This window comes from Chelonia mydas, chromosome 6 (genome assembly GCF_015237465.2).
Source record: "Chelonia mydas isolate rCheMyd1 chromosome 6, rCheMyd1.pri.v2, whole genome shotgun sequence".
NCBI classification, from domain to species: domain Eukaryota; kingdom Metazoa; phylum Chordata; order Testudines; family Cheloniidae; genus Chelonia; species Chelonia mydas.
Window position 1 is genome coordinate 86,395,062 of NC_051246.2, and position 15,566 is coordinate 86,410,627.

The following is a 15,566-nucleotide window of genomic DNA, read 5'->3' on the forward strand; positions in this document are numbered from 1 at the left end:
GGAGAGGATACCTGCAGTCCTTAAAGCAATCATGAGGCCTCTACTCCATAAGTCATATCCTGACAAGAAAACCTCACTATCAATCTGTTTCTAATCTTCCATTTTTGAGAAAGGTCCCTGAAGATGTTTTATGGAGTGCACAGATTTCACCACTCAGTCAGGCTGTAAGCCCAGTGTTGGGACTGAAAGTTCACTAATTGCATTGGTATATGATCTCTGCCTATTGTTGGCTAAAGATAGAATAGCCATACAGATTTTTTTGAATCTGTTCAAAACCTTTGATCCTGTTGACCATGAGGTGATGTTGACACATTTGCAGCCCTTTTGAGGCGGATGGAGTTGCCAGAGAAGTTCTATTTCTGAATTCAGGTCACAGAGAACAATGTTAGTCAATTGCTCTTCTTCTGCAAGGGATTTCTCTTATTAGGTACAGCAGGGTGTCTCCTATGCAAAGTGTATATGAGGCTGCTGAGTGGATTAGTAAGGCGGCATTGTCTTCAATATGCTGATTATATCTAATTCTAAGTATCCATTGGCTTGGATCTGCTTGGAGGTGTGCAGGGAATGAGCCAGTGTCTATATGGGGTTGAAAGAGGGCTGGTTAGCTCTGTCCCTACCCCCACAAGAGAGATAATGTTAGCTGATTGACAACTTCTCCAGCTTTTTCTCCTCAAAGTATTAGGTGCTTTAATGTCAACTCAAATTCATGATCTTGGTAATTATGAGATCCTCGGCTTCTCCTAGATGCACACGTACAGGCTGACACACACAAGTGTTGTCAGTGTATGACAATAGTATGTTTTTTCCACCTGGTCATGGGCCAGAGAATGTGTGACCATTTCTTCTGAGTGCAGATTTAGCTACAGTTATCCATGCCTTCATCTTTACAGCAATCTGATCCTGAAGAATGAGCCACTTGGGGCAATATCTGGATGCTAGATTTATTGGCTGAGCAGCCTCAGAGGTAAATATGGTAACAATTTTGATTTATAAAGTAGTATGATGGCATCTTAGGCATACAATTCTTTGGCCTCTAAACCTCAGAAAGTATGCCTGGAAGGGCGTGGCAACAGTGCAAAGCATCTGCCATGCCTACTTTTCCAGGGGATAGAAGCTGCCTGGCAGAGAAGGGTGAGGCCAGGGCACCCTAAAGATGCAACAAGTGAGCTCACCTCCTGGGCAGCCTCCACGGGTGAGGTTCCTATTGCGCCTTAGCCAAAGTTAAAGCTGATTTTCCACAGCAGAGAACTCCCCCTCTGACATAGCTGTGTGTGTGTAAACTGCACCCTCATGCACCAATGTGGGTAAATTAAATCCAGTAATGTACAAGTATCCATAGCTAAAAAGTTCTCAGTATTTACAGAGTAAGAGTTGCATCCCTTACAAATAGGCCTACTACCTACACTTAAAGGTATAATCTACCCTCTAATCACTGGACATTAATAGTGTGTCAGAATCCTGCAGATTTCCACAGGTTATTTTAAATGTATCTTTGTTACTCTTTATTTTTTGGTTTCCATCAGATAAAACTGTTCTTACCACAACACGAATTCCAGGCTGATCTCTTATCACTATTCAAGAACCAAGTGTACACTAACACTGTATTGTAATATACACATTCTATAGCATGTGGTCAGCATAACAGGTGCTCCTGTAGGAAATCTAATCCTATCATATGTCTCACTACACAAGAAAATGTCAACATGTTTACAGTGTATTGGTGATTTTAAAAGCATGTTCTGCAACCAGTGCTTTTGCTAGAGCACTGCAGTGTGTGATAGGCAGGTTCTGAGAACAGCGGAGTAGAGACATGTTCAGAGTAGCTCCTGTGTTTGTCTCTATTTAATTGCACTAGACTTCCATATTAATAAATTAATTACCTGGTGATGCAGCCTACTAACTGCAAAAAATGCTTATCATTAAACAGTGGAACTAGATAGCATTCTTTTCCTGGGAATAGAACAGGGGTTCTCAAACTGGGGGTTGGGATCCCTCAGGGGGTCACAAGGTTATTACATGGGGTGTCACAAGCTGTCAGCCTCCACCCCAAACCCCACTTTGCATCCAACATTTATAATAGTGTTAAATATATTAAAAAGTGTTTTTAATTTACAAGGGGAGTTACACTCAGAGGCTTGCTATGTAAAAGGGGTCACCAGAATAAAAGTTTGAGAACTACTGGAATACAGTAACCTCCATCACCAGTCCATTACTAATTCATTAGATGTTGGAAGATCCAAAATGCATTTGATCAGACTGGATGATACGAGCGCTGTATTCTGTCTCTGTTACCAATGATTCCATGAGCCCTGTGACAGAGCTGACACCTATAATGTCTGTCTTGTAGATTTTCAGCTCTGTCTACAGGGGCACTATCAATTGACTGGATTTTCTGCTTCTGGACTCCATGCAGGGGAAGTTTATGTGAAATCAGAGATATTTGGATATGAAATAACCCTGACACTAAAATGTTTCAAACTTTTTTTTTGTCCCCTTGACTCATTTTGTATTTTAGATTATCCCTATCCAGACTGTCTCCTATGGGTGTGCCACACAGCTCTATCCTCCCCTCCCTCCTCCCTCCCCCCCCCCCCCCCGCCCATGTCCGTCCATCCTCCCTCTGCAAATTATCTCTAGGTGATCTTATCTGCTTTTGTGGCCTTGCATACTATCTTTATGCTGATGATTCTCAAGTCTACCTAATTTCTGTCTCCATCTAGGTCTGGTCCTTAGCCTCTCTCCAATATCTCTTCATAGATGTTCAGTGGCAATTGAAAGTAAATGGATCCTTACATCCAGATTGTATCCAAATCCTATTTTTTCCTTCTCAAATATCTCAAAGATTTTCTTTTTTGTCTAGATTCCCATAACGGTCATCTAGGCCCTCATATTGTATCTTGACTGCTGTAATCGCCTCCTCTCAGCTCTGGACTATTGCAACATGGCCACCCCCTGACAACTATTCAAAATGCTTGCTGCCAAAGTCATCTTCCTTGATCATGGCTTCAATTATCCCACCCCACCCCTGTGTCCCTCCTCTGGCTCTGCACTTTCCACCAGATGAAAGATAAACTTCTTGTTCTCATCTTTGAGGCATTTTGTGACTCAGTCTTATCCTACATACCAAATCTGTTATCTTATTGCAATCACTGAACAGGCTGCCTTGGCTCCACCTCGTTCCCAGCCTTCACTGCCTATTAGTCCCACAGCCTCTTCTCTGCATTCTCCCATGCTAACCCTTATGTGTGTGTGGCACGAAAAGCTTCCTCAAGTGTGTAAAGCCACCAGCTTATCCTCCTTCAGATCCCTCCTTCTCACTTCTGCCATGATGCCTGTGTCACACGCCAGCTGATGGCTACTAGGTTGCTATGCTAGGTGTACATAGCTAGTCCACATGAAAACATGCTCTTAAAGTTACTACATAGTCCCTTCCATTTCCCAAACCCCATGTTGTTAGTTCCACCCATCTGTTGCATCTCTGTCATTACCCTTGATTGTATACTCTTTAGGATAGGACCTGTGGCTTTATTACATATTTGTACAACAGCTAGTACAATGAGGCTCTGATCTGATGGAGACCTCTAGGTACTACCAAGAGGCTGACAACAACTACCGTATATTGCTCTTCCTCTTTTAATGTCCACATCTCTCAAATTACTCATTTCATACTATTCACCATTTCAATTTGCTATGAGAACATGAGTCTACCTCACAATTTTTTAAGTTCTTCCTTGAGGTTAGAAGGCAAACACTTTTGTAAAAAAACCAAAACATTAAAAAATGCTCCAGTGTTCAATCAAACCCCTACTTAAAGGGAAGTATGGGAACAAAACAGCTGGGATAAGGGGCTTCCCAGTAGGTAGGATAGGGGATGTGGAGGACAACCCACAGGCTGCAACCCCTGTTCCAGACCTGCTCGCTTTGAGGGGAGGATTCTGTCTCTTTCAAATCCTACAGGATTGTCCTGCACAAAGCCCATTTATCTGGGTTTTATGCAGGGTGAAAAGATTTGGCTTTAAGAATTTAGGGAGCTTAACTAGGCTTAATTCTAGTCATAGCTTTGCTTCTCGCCAGAAGAGCATGATAAATGTACAACCTTTCCTCTTACCAAAATGTTTTCTATTGTGAATGATTAGAGACCTGGTCTTTACATTTACAAAGAGACAAAATCTAAGGTGCTGACTGTTAAGAAAAACAGTCAGGTCTGTTTTCTCAATCCTAATATGACAGACTACTGTGAACAGTCTGTTCATGAATGCAAGGGAGTTTCATGTTTCCACTGTGCATAATAAAAGCAGTTACCCTCTGGCCAGTTCCAATTGTTGTTTCTGATAATCGGTTTCTCTCTGGTTTTATTGTGCAATGTAATTATTTGAATTGCAGGAGCACAATCAAAACAAAAAAGTGGGATATAATATGTGGTTGAAACCTACATTAGCCTCATTCAAATCACTGGGTTTCCTAGAAAGCCGGGGTGTGTAATGAAAGCTTTCCATCCTTTTATTGGCATGGCAAGCTGAAAAAAGTGCAAATCTCATTGAAAGAGCTGGTATGTGCTGACAAGGGGTGTTTTAAGCATAGTAGTCTACCAGCTCTGTGAAATCTTGATGTTTAATCTGCAGATTAAATGCATTTTTAAAATTACTACTTGTACAAGCAACAAAATCCAATGCACCGCTACAGACTAGGGACCAAATGGCTAGGCAGCAGTTCTGCAGAAAAGGACCTAGGGGTTACAGTGGACGAGAAGCTGGATATGAGTCAATAGTGTGCCCTTGTTGAAAAGAAGGCCAATGGCATTTTGGGATGTATAAGTAGGGGCATTGCCAGCAGATCGAGGGACGTGATCGTTCCCCTCTATTCGACATTGGTGAGGCCTCATCTGGAGTACTGTGTCCAGTTTTGGGCACCACACTACAAGAAAGATGTGGAAAAATTGGAAAACGTCCAGTGGAGGGCAACAAAAATGATTAGGGGACTGGAACACACGATTTATGAGGAGAGGCTGAGGGAACTGGGATTATTTAGTCTGCGGAAGAGAAGAATGAGGGGGGATTTGATAGCTGCTTTCAACTACCTGAAGGGGGGTTCCAAAAGGATGGAACTCAGCTGTTCTCAGTGGTGGCAGATGACCGAACAAGGAGCAATGGTCTCAAGTTGCAGTGGGTGAGGTCTAGATTGGATATTAGGAAAAACTTTTTCACTAGGAGGGTGGTGAAACACTGGAATGCGCTACCTAGGCAGGTGGTGGAATCTCCTTCCTTAGAAGTTTTTAAGGTCAAGCTTCACAAAGCCCTGGCTGGGATGATTTAGTTGGGGATTGGTCCTGCTTTGAGCAGGGGGTTGGACTAGATGACCTCCTGAGGTCCCGTCCAACCCTGATATTCTATGACTGGGGGAGCCCAAAGTCCCATTTCCTCTGCATTTTATACCCACTTACCAATCCTTTTCATACGTGATATTCTTCGAGCCAAAATAGGAGGACTAGACTATTTGCTCAGATATTTTCAATAGCACCCTCTTACTGGCCAGCTCGAGCCAAAAATGATAAGTCTCCTCCAGCAGAGAGAGCTTTGTCTCCTGCAACTTCTGGCTCATGGAAAGCCAGATTAAAACAGAACCTGGAATTAAGAAGTCTTCAGGGAGACCTTTTGATTCAATTCTATTCTTACCATTTCATAGGCTACCACCATAGCTTTTCATTGAGTTATTTCCATTCATCCAGTTATTTTCCTACTGTTTTTATGTCTCCTTATTGCAGTGTGGGCCTAATCTCTTCTGTAATTCAAATTTCCTTTGGCTTTTGTTACACTTTTTTCAAGTTCTCTCTCTTTTCATTGCAGGGAACGTCTTTTTAAGAAGTAGAATCCTGTTCCTAGTCTTCTTGGTTTGATGGCAAACTAAAACCTTGATCCCCCGTAATAAAGTCAAATTTTTCCTAAGTTTTGTTAGAAAGTAAAAACAACAAAACAAATACTATTGTAGGTTGTTCCTTTAAAAAAGAAAAAAGAAAACACTGGTTAAAAATAACCAGGGAAAATTTTTAAGAATCCCACTCTGTGTTCTGATAAACATGCAATTTTTATAAGTATTTTAATAAAAAGAGTTTGAGGTGAAAAAAATCCACTGTGTTTAGATTAAAAGAAAATATCAATTGAAGCATGTTCTTAACAGTAAAACTTGTTACTTTACAATTTGTGCAATAATTCAACATCATATGCTCAGCATGTACAGAACAAGTGTTTTATAGTAATGCTGCATTTGTAATGTTATATACAAGCTGCAGAAACAGCAATTGATTCAAAAGTGAAACAAAATAAATTCCCCAGTGGAGTGCATATTCTAAACATTAGTATTAAAAGCTGGGTGAACTTAGTTTCCATGATTCTCACTTTGCAAAATTATTATGCTGATTGTTCTCTAGGCCAGATCCACAGTTGATGTGACCCAGTGTAATGCCATTGACTTTAAAAGAATTACCAAATTTTTACCAGCAAAGGATCGAGTCTATTACTTATATTGTGATACCACACAAAGGCCCCAGTTAGGATCTGGATTCCTTTATGCTTGGTGCTGCGAGATCACATAGATGGCCACTACACCAAAGAACACACCATTTTTTTATTTTTTATTTTTATTTTTTTTTTAACATCAGGTGTAATTAATGAGTAACAAAGAATGGGAGGGATGAAGAGAGGGTTTCTTGAAGTGGAGAGAGATAGAATCAGAGAAATGTAAGATTGGAAGGGACCTTGAGAGGTCATCTAATCCATCCTCCTGTGCTGAGGCAGAGCCAAATATGTCTAGACCACGTAGGTGCTGGCTTCCTCCAGGCCCGGGGGATGCTCAACCTCCCACTCCCCCGCCCCCAACCCACCCCTTCCCCTAAGACCCAACCCCTTCCTGCCCAGTTCTGCCCCCTCCCTGCAGCGTGCCCCATCCCCACTCCTCCCCCTCCCTCCCTGAGCATCCTGCATGCTGCGAAACAGCTGACTGTGGCAGGTGGTAGGTGCTGGGAAGGACGGGGAGGTGCTGACTGCAGGGCAGCAGGTAGGCAGGAGGTTCTGAGGAGGGAGGGCAGAGCTGGCTTCCAGTGGGTGCAAAGCACCCACAAATTTTTTTCTGTGCTTGCTCCAGGGGATTCCACAACCTCCCTTGGAGGCCTTTTCCAGAGCTTAACTATCCTTATAATTAGGGAACATTTTTAAGATCTAACCTAAATCTCTCTTGCTGCAGATTTTATAAGTATATTCTCCACTCCATTATCCAAGTCATTAATGACAATGACTTGACTGAAAATTCTTTCCTTAGAAGAATCATGAACTATCATTTAGATTAGAAATTAGACGAAGGTTTCTAACCATCAGAGGAGTGAAGTTTTGGAATAGCCTTCCGAGGGAAGTAGTGGGGGCAAAAGATCTATCTTGCTTTAAGATTAAACTCGATAAGTTTATGGAGGAGATGGTATGATGGGATAACATGGCTTTGGTAATTAAATATTCATGGTAAATAGGCCCAATGGCCTGTGATGGGTTTTAGATGGGGTAAGATCCAAGTTACCCGGGAAAGAATTTTCTGTAATATCTGGCTGATGAATCTTGCCCATATGCTCAGGGTTTAGCTGATCGCCATATTTGGGGTCGGGAAGGAATTTTCCTCCTGGGCAGATTGGAAGGCCCTGGAGGTTTTTCGCCTTCCTCTGTAGCATGGGGCACGGATCACTTGCTGGAGGATTCTCTGCTCCTTGAGGTCTTTAAACTACAATTTGAGGACTTCAATAGCACAGATATAGGTGTGAGGTTTTTTTGTGGGAGTGGTGGGTGAAATTCTGTGGCCTGCGTTGTGCAGGAGGTCAGACTAGATGATCATAATGGTCCCTTCTGACCTAAATATCTATGAATCTATGAATCTTTCATCCCAAAGAAAATCCACAGTCTCCTTGAAAAAAGGCGAGACTTTTTAGGAGTGGCATGAGATGGGAGGGTAGAGGGAGACGACCTGTGGGAATGGGTTAAAGTCAATGGGAGGAATTAAACTAAATACATGCAATCCTTTGAAAGAACTATCCTTAATATGGGTTGAGGAGCTTAGGTGCAATTTTGGCCTAAGAGTCGATGAAACAAACGAACAAAAGACTGGAAAACAGTTTGTCTACTTTAAGTATTAGAACTTTAGAAGGAGAAATTACTGAGTTCTCATATCAAAATTGTGACACCCCAGAAGCTGCATTTTCCTAGAGATACAGAAAAACCCTTCAACCATATTGAATGGCAATATCAATTTTATATGCTTGGATGATGCAGCTTCATTTCTCATTTTATCAAGCAGGCTGCCCCTTCTTTACAAATACCCCTCTGTCAGAATCTTTAGAAATGGTATTTTTAACACCCTTTTCTCTCTTCTGAGATGCACGCTAGATTTGCCCTTTTCTTCCCAGATATTCATTTTAGCTATTGAACCTTTAGCTAAAGCTATCCAAAGTCATTCAGGGACCACAGCTTTCCACACAGCTGACTTTCACTATATACTTGTGTTCTACACAAATGACTTACTTCTGTACTTAACCAATCTGCTCTCTTCTGTCAAAAACATTTTTACTTTAATCCAGTCATTTTCACAACTCACTGGGTAATTGCCTAAAATGATTCTCTTGGATGTATTCAGTCTTTCCCCTTGCTTTACCAGCTAATACCTCATAAGGAACAGGCTTCCAATATCTCAGTATCATATTCCTTACAGACCTTCTACGAACCATATTTATTAAAAATGCATCCATTACTCTCTTCTCTAGTCACATGAAATTCTGCACTTGATATTTACTATATTATAAAAAGCTAATTAAAATGTAGCCAATACCGCCTCCTATTCAACATAAAGGAAAACAAACTCAAATGAACTCAATCAGACCAGCCTGGTCTGTCTTAAGTAGTATTAATAATTCTGTTTGACATTATTTATACTTTTAGTAGGCTACCTATTCTTTTCCCTGGTATGATATGTGTCATGACAGAATGATGTATTTCTTGTGTTCTAACATGCTCAGAATTAACCTGGATAAACAAAGTGTACAGAAGAGTTGCTGATTTCTCAGATGTCCAACAACATATTACATATATGTGGACACAAGGGACTACATTCACCTCTGGAAGAGATTAGCGCCTACTCATTTATCCTGAGGAGTGGGACCCCACCAGCCAAATGGAAGGTTGTGCGTTTGAAAGGAGTTCATAACTTACATTTTGCATTAGGGCTTGAAGTGGGCTAGTACAGTCCATATAGCGATCAGCCATGACCACAGAGGAGGCCTGGCCAAAAACCTTGAGAGGTGTACTAATTCAGCATCGTCCCAGGCATCCTCCATTTTTAATGCTCTGATGAAGCCTTGACTGCAAATTAAGGATACTGTCTTCTAGCAGAAATCCCTGGGAAGGTGGTAATGCAAACACACTGAGCCCTTCCAAATTTATCACTATGCCTTCCGGTACACTACTGATTTTTGGCCTATTCTATTAGTCTACTGGGAACTATTGCTTTTCCTGGTGCTGGGTTGTAGAATCAGATATCAGAGGGTGATTTTTGTGTTTTAAGAAAATCTATTCATCGAATTTCTCTCAAAATTTACCGTGTCCAAATTCAGACTCCCAATATGCTCCCCCAAGACATAATTTGAGAGGCATGTACTTCATGCATATATTTATGCCTGAATGTATAAATAATGCTGTGATGGAGGCTTAGGCCAATTCTAGACCTATGTATCAACTGAGAGCCTATCAGGCTTAATGCCAGTGGAACGTTATTAAAATTAAATTGTTAAAATGGCAGTAAAATACATCGTGTTTGGACTTTCCTAAATTCTGGTGAACAGATTACTGTAACTCATATGCTAATATCTGTAGTTCGCCTGTACGTGTGTTACAGAATACTCATATGGCTGGAGCAGAACATATGATCCATTAATCAATGCTGAGTTTCACCCATAGCAACAGCTATACCCCTTAGAGGAGAGAGTGGTGAACAGATATCCATTAAAAGCAACTCATCCAGAGGAAACTCCTCAATTCTCAATACAGCTGGTAGAAACCAGTTCACGGACAATGGAGAAGGGGACCCATGGATAAGTCATTTAGGATGACTTCAGAGATTTACCCCATGAACCCTCCTCCCCCCAAAAATACCTTTCTGAATCTGTGAGCCCTGGAGTCAGAACAGTCACATGGCAGGGGTTTTGGATGACAGCTGCCTAGCGGAAGATTCTTTTTTACCAGAATGGACTCTAAGAGGCAAGGGCTTTGTCTGCCTGTTTTTGTCTCCCTCGTTGCCACAGCTGGGATAAGCCTCAGAAGCAAAACCTATATGACTGTTACTTTGAACAGAAGTTTAATAAGAAAATAACCTAATTTTGTCTTTGTATGTTAGTCTTTATTCTTAGCATTGTGCAACTATCTTTTGCTTCATTTTCATTTACTACTTAAAGCCTAAATAAATGTATGACAGTATCAGACTGACCATTGCCTTCTTGGGTAAAGGAGGAAGATTTAAGGAGGAACTGATCTGTCGTATGTGTCTGGGCCTTCAGAAACGGATGAACTTGGATTGTGTGTGTAATACTGCAGTCATATCACAGGGGTCTGCTTACTTGTTGTCAAGAGTGACTGAGGTTTCCAATGGGACTGCATAAATTCTATATTAAGGTGGCAAAAGCCTATGGAGCCAATAAGCAATGTGTCTGGCTGGTGTTGTCTAAGGAATTAGAATCACAGCTAGCACTGGGTTAACTTCTCTGTTATTGAACAGTCTGAAGTAAGCCCAGGGTCTTGAGATACCAAGGGGCATGACAAGTTCCTTCCTCCTCCCATATTGATCAGAGACATCTATCCCATATTCCTTCAGCTTCCTCCACAAACACATACATTTCTTGATGCAAGATCTACTTCCTCCCCATAACCCGCTTCCTTGTATGGTGTGGTCCAAAGGAGGCTGACCACTGAACCTTGAACCTTGCAGCAAAGCACCTGAATCAAATGGCTTTGCAAGCTCCCCCGATTTACTTGAACTGGCCCTATTTTTCATGCCAAGCACAGACTGTACCCATTCTAAGGAACTACCATTAAAATTACAGGAATTCAAATCCGAGTCACATTTGTTACCCTTCATGTCCCATCGCATGGCTGTCCTCACACAGCACCAAAGTCGTACCATACATATAGTGTGTCATTTTAACAGGCAGGCAACGTGGCTGATGCATTGTCCTTTTACTGAACGGTGCTCTTCTCTCTCCCCCTTCTTCACACCTTCAAAACTAAATTTGCAGAAGATAAAGTATATTGGTGAGTTGGTTGGATTCAGGTTCTCTCTTCAGTCCCTAGCATTCAAGTCACTCTAGCTTGACAGAAATAACTATTCTGCTTCCCCGCATTGCAGTGCTAGAGTTTAGCCTAAGGCTCAGGGTTTCTGTTAAGCACCTAAATTCCATTCCTTCTCCTTTTGCTTTGGGGAGCTTTTTGGTGGAACGTTGCTATTTGGAGGTCAAATCTATTAACAGTCAAGGATGCCTTTTCTGGACTGAAGGCAAAGGCGCTTAACAGCAGTTGTTAGGGGTGTGAGACTTTTCTTGACCTTTGTTCTTCTACCTTGGAGTCTGAATAGGTCTGATTTAATTAAGCAGAAATAGTATAAAGGGGATGCCCGTGCAGTGGTGCAGAAGACTAAAGCTAGTTTAAAAAAAGGGGGCAGGGGGAAGGAGGAGCGCAAGAGAACTGCCTCAAAAATAATTTCCCAGTAAGAGTGCGTGAGTAACCTCTCTACCTCCCACCCTGCCTCCCAGCAATTCACCTTACTAAAGACCAAGTCTGAATAAGAACCTCAAATTTTGGCTTCATGTATTTATTTTGAAAGTTTCATACAGGTCTCACAATATTGTTTCTTTCTGCTGTGCCAAATTCTCTCTGTGCTAAGATATTGTTTTCCTTTCAAGGAGATACCCTGTCACTGGAAAGAGGAAGGGCAGGTGAGTTCAAATCATGGAAACTCCCTATTTAGCAGGAAACCTTGGGGTCCCGGCTGTGACGCATTTCAAACTCAGCTATGATCCTGAGAAAGAGAGACGCCGACATCAGTGAGACCTGTTGTCCAAAACAGATGATTTGTGCAACCTCACAAGAGCCACTGAAAAACCAGAACAAAACAAATCCTTTCCGCACTGGGCTCGTTGTTCTTTATTGGAATGTCAAGTAGCTGGTTTACTCAAGAAAGCCAGGCTTAGCTTCCAGTGAAAACTGACACATTCTAACGTGACCTCAGCCTTTATTTTTTTCATTTAGAAGTGACCTGGCCTTCCTCCACTATATTACTTTTCCTAGGGTCTTCTCTCTTAAAAATAAAAGGAGGCTGCCATATAGTCCATTGATACATTTCCTTTGGGACTGAACTAAGAGAAATGCTGGGGCCTCACACTGTTCGTACAGACATGAAAAGACTATTCTAACAGGAAATGTAAACAGAACAGAACATTGCAACCGAAATGTAAAGTAAATTGCATGGGAGTCTGTACTTTTCCTTGTATAATGTCTCTTACACAAGACAGTGCATAGCTTTTTCAAGTATCAAAGTCAATGGTCTTGGGGGGAAATAAAAAAAAAAAAAAAAAAAAAAAAAAGAGGACCATTTCTGCTATCTTTGCCAGCAGCATCCTGGTAGTGATTGCATCACGTAAAGCTGTAGGCTTGAATTTTCTAGCCTAATGACACACCAGTCTTTCAGTCCTAAGCACGTAGCTGTGATGATTTATAGCATGATTCATTGGGCAGAGAGTGTTTCAGCAAACATGTGGGTGGGGACAGTTGCACGTAGAGGTCTGTAGAGCTGGAATTGGTGTAATCAATAGTCATGGGAAAATAGATGCCAGCAGATCTCACTTGATTAAAAAAAAAAGCAACCAACATTTTGTAATATTACTTTAAAATACCTTGGAAACATAAGCATGGTTCGACATTTATAGAAAAAAGTTTACAAAACAATGAGCCTGAAAAATATGATTAGTCACTATAACCAAAGCTCTTTAATGGGGGGAGGCGGGGGAAGGAGAAGGGGGGGGGGGGGGAGAGAGAGGTTAGTTATTTAGAAGAGGAACAGCATGAAACTGAAGTTTGTACTCAAGGATACACACTTACAATTCATGCAATATACCTCACAGAACATATTGGATCAGAACTCCATTGCAATTATGTCCAAAAGGATACAATCTACAACATGTTGGAAATGTCCAAACCAAACTGAAGAATTACATTTACTAACAGGGAAATAACCAGGCACAACAAGAGTTACACTGGAATTGGAAATTCAGAATTAAGATATTGGCTAGTAGGGAATAATTTTCTTATAATAAAGGTCATATTTGCCTGCAAATTATAACCCCTTGAATGTGTAAAATGAACAGTCACCTTCTTGGCCCTCTGCTTCCGAGATTCCTTTTTATTTATTTAGCAGATCTGTTTGGCTGGAATTACTGTAACTAGTGACCAAAAAAGGATATAGTCAAGGAACTTTGGACTTGTTCATTCCAAACCAATAAATCTCCTATACTAGCTAGTGAGTTTTCTGAACCCTCCCGTCATATGTGGTCAAAAGTGGGTATTTCAGTGGGAGTCACCACCATTGTGAATGCCTGGGGCTGAGAGACTGGACTTTCGGACAGACTAGTAAACTGTGATGCACAGATTAAACAAGCAGCATTAAAAAGATAGCCAATTTATAGAAAACTAATATTGCCACAGACAAGAGGATACACTTTCAGAGACAAAAAGCTAAAAGTCAAACTGCAAATTTCATGGCCAGCACAGGATAGGATGTTTACTTTGTTGTTTAAAGAAACCAAGAGACAAATTGAGGAGCCTGACAACAAATTATAGATTAGAAATCTAAGAATGATAGGCTTTTGCATGATAAACTTCCAGTTTCAATGTCATCTTGTGCAATGACTTGGAATCAGAGTAAGTGAATTGATAGAAAGAGTTGGGCATTGTTTGCATTGATCTGTGCAAGACAAACGAGTAGTGAAAATTCTTCTGATTCAAAAATTCCTGAACTCTTCTTATAGAGCCAAATACTGGTCCAATCATTTACTTCCGTGGAATCAAAATTTTACCCATACTTTGTGGAAGTAGATTTAATAATGAAAGAGTCTCTAATGTCAGCCAACAGTAAAACAGATTTAGCCTCATGTATAAAGGTTGTGGTTACTGTACAGAACAGGTGCAATATGTCAGGGTAAGGTAAACTTGGTATAACCACCACAGAAGTCAAATGTAGAAAATGTTCAGACAAACCATCAGAACAACAGAATCACTCTGGTCTCAGACTTGGGTTGCAGAAGTTTGACGTTTAAGAGAATATTCAGGCATATAAGTCTGAATCCTCTGCAGTCATTGAGGATCAGGAATATTGAATCCTCAAATGCTAGTTCTGAAGCTACATTTGAGGTCTGCAACTTCCTTAGCTGAATAAGAGCCTCAGTTTCCTCTGGATTCTGGGAAACAAATACAGGTAGTTGGCTTCTGCAGCTTAGTTTTGCCAGCTATAACAAAGTAAATGTAAGTCCCAGTCTCAGACCTGTGGTTTGCCAGAAGCAAAACCTTGATGTTTCTTTCAAGAACAAGCAAAATTTCCAAACTTAAAAACTGAAAACGTCAAATTTTTGGGCATTCCTAATGCTACATGATGCACAAGAGAAAAAAAACACAAAAGAGGCAGAACTTTTTTCCACTCTGGGGCCTCTATAATGCACTGAGGTTGGTTGGTTTTCACCTTTTGAAGCCACTTTAAGAATCAGAGGCATTGAAGATACGAGGGAAAGAGACAAATCTCAGGTTCAACAAACAAAGACAAAAGGCATCTATAGTCCATACTCTGTTCCCCTTCTACAACATAGTATCATTTGAAAAAAAGCGTATTGTGAGGTAAAATGGTCAGTCTCCCCCAGTGGTCTTATATTGTCAAATATCTGTGCATGCAGCCTCTAAACTTCTGGATAGTTTTGCATCGTGGCTTATCCACATAACCTTCTAGGATCCCAAAATGCACAAGCTAACTAGTCTGACAATTATGGAATGTTTTTCTATCCACCGTAGATAGAAAAGGCCTCCTCTCAAAGATTCTACCACTGGTCTTTTTGTTCAGGCTTGGGACCACCTCATGCTTAAAGTAGTCCAAAGCCGGGGGGGAGGGAGGGAAAGGGACTTATTTCCTACAGAAATGAAAGTGACATCACACCTGCCTGTCCTCCCACCCCCTATCATTTCTGCCTCTTCCAGACCCCCATCAATTCTATCCCCACACCCCTCACAAGTTCTGCCCCTATATCAGTCCTGTCCCCTATCACAACAATTCTGTTCCTCCTACAGCTCCAAGGGCTGTCTACCCCTTTCCCAGGTCTGGGGGGCTACAGTGGGCTCCTCTATCCCTCTTCCCAGACTGGATGTTGTAGGGTAGCAGATAAGCCATCCTGTTATTCACAGGAAGGGATGGGGGAGGAGAGAGCAGAACTGCCCTGAGCTGCTGGACTCTTTCTG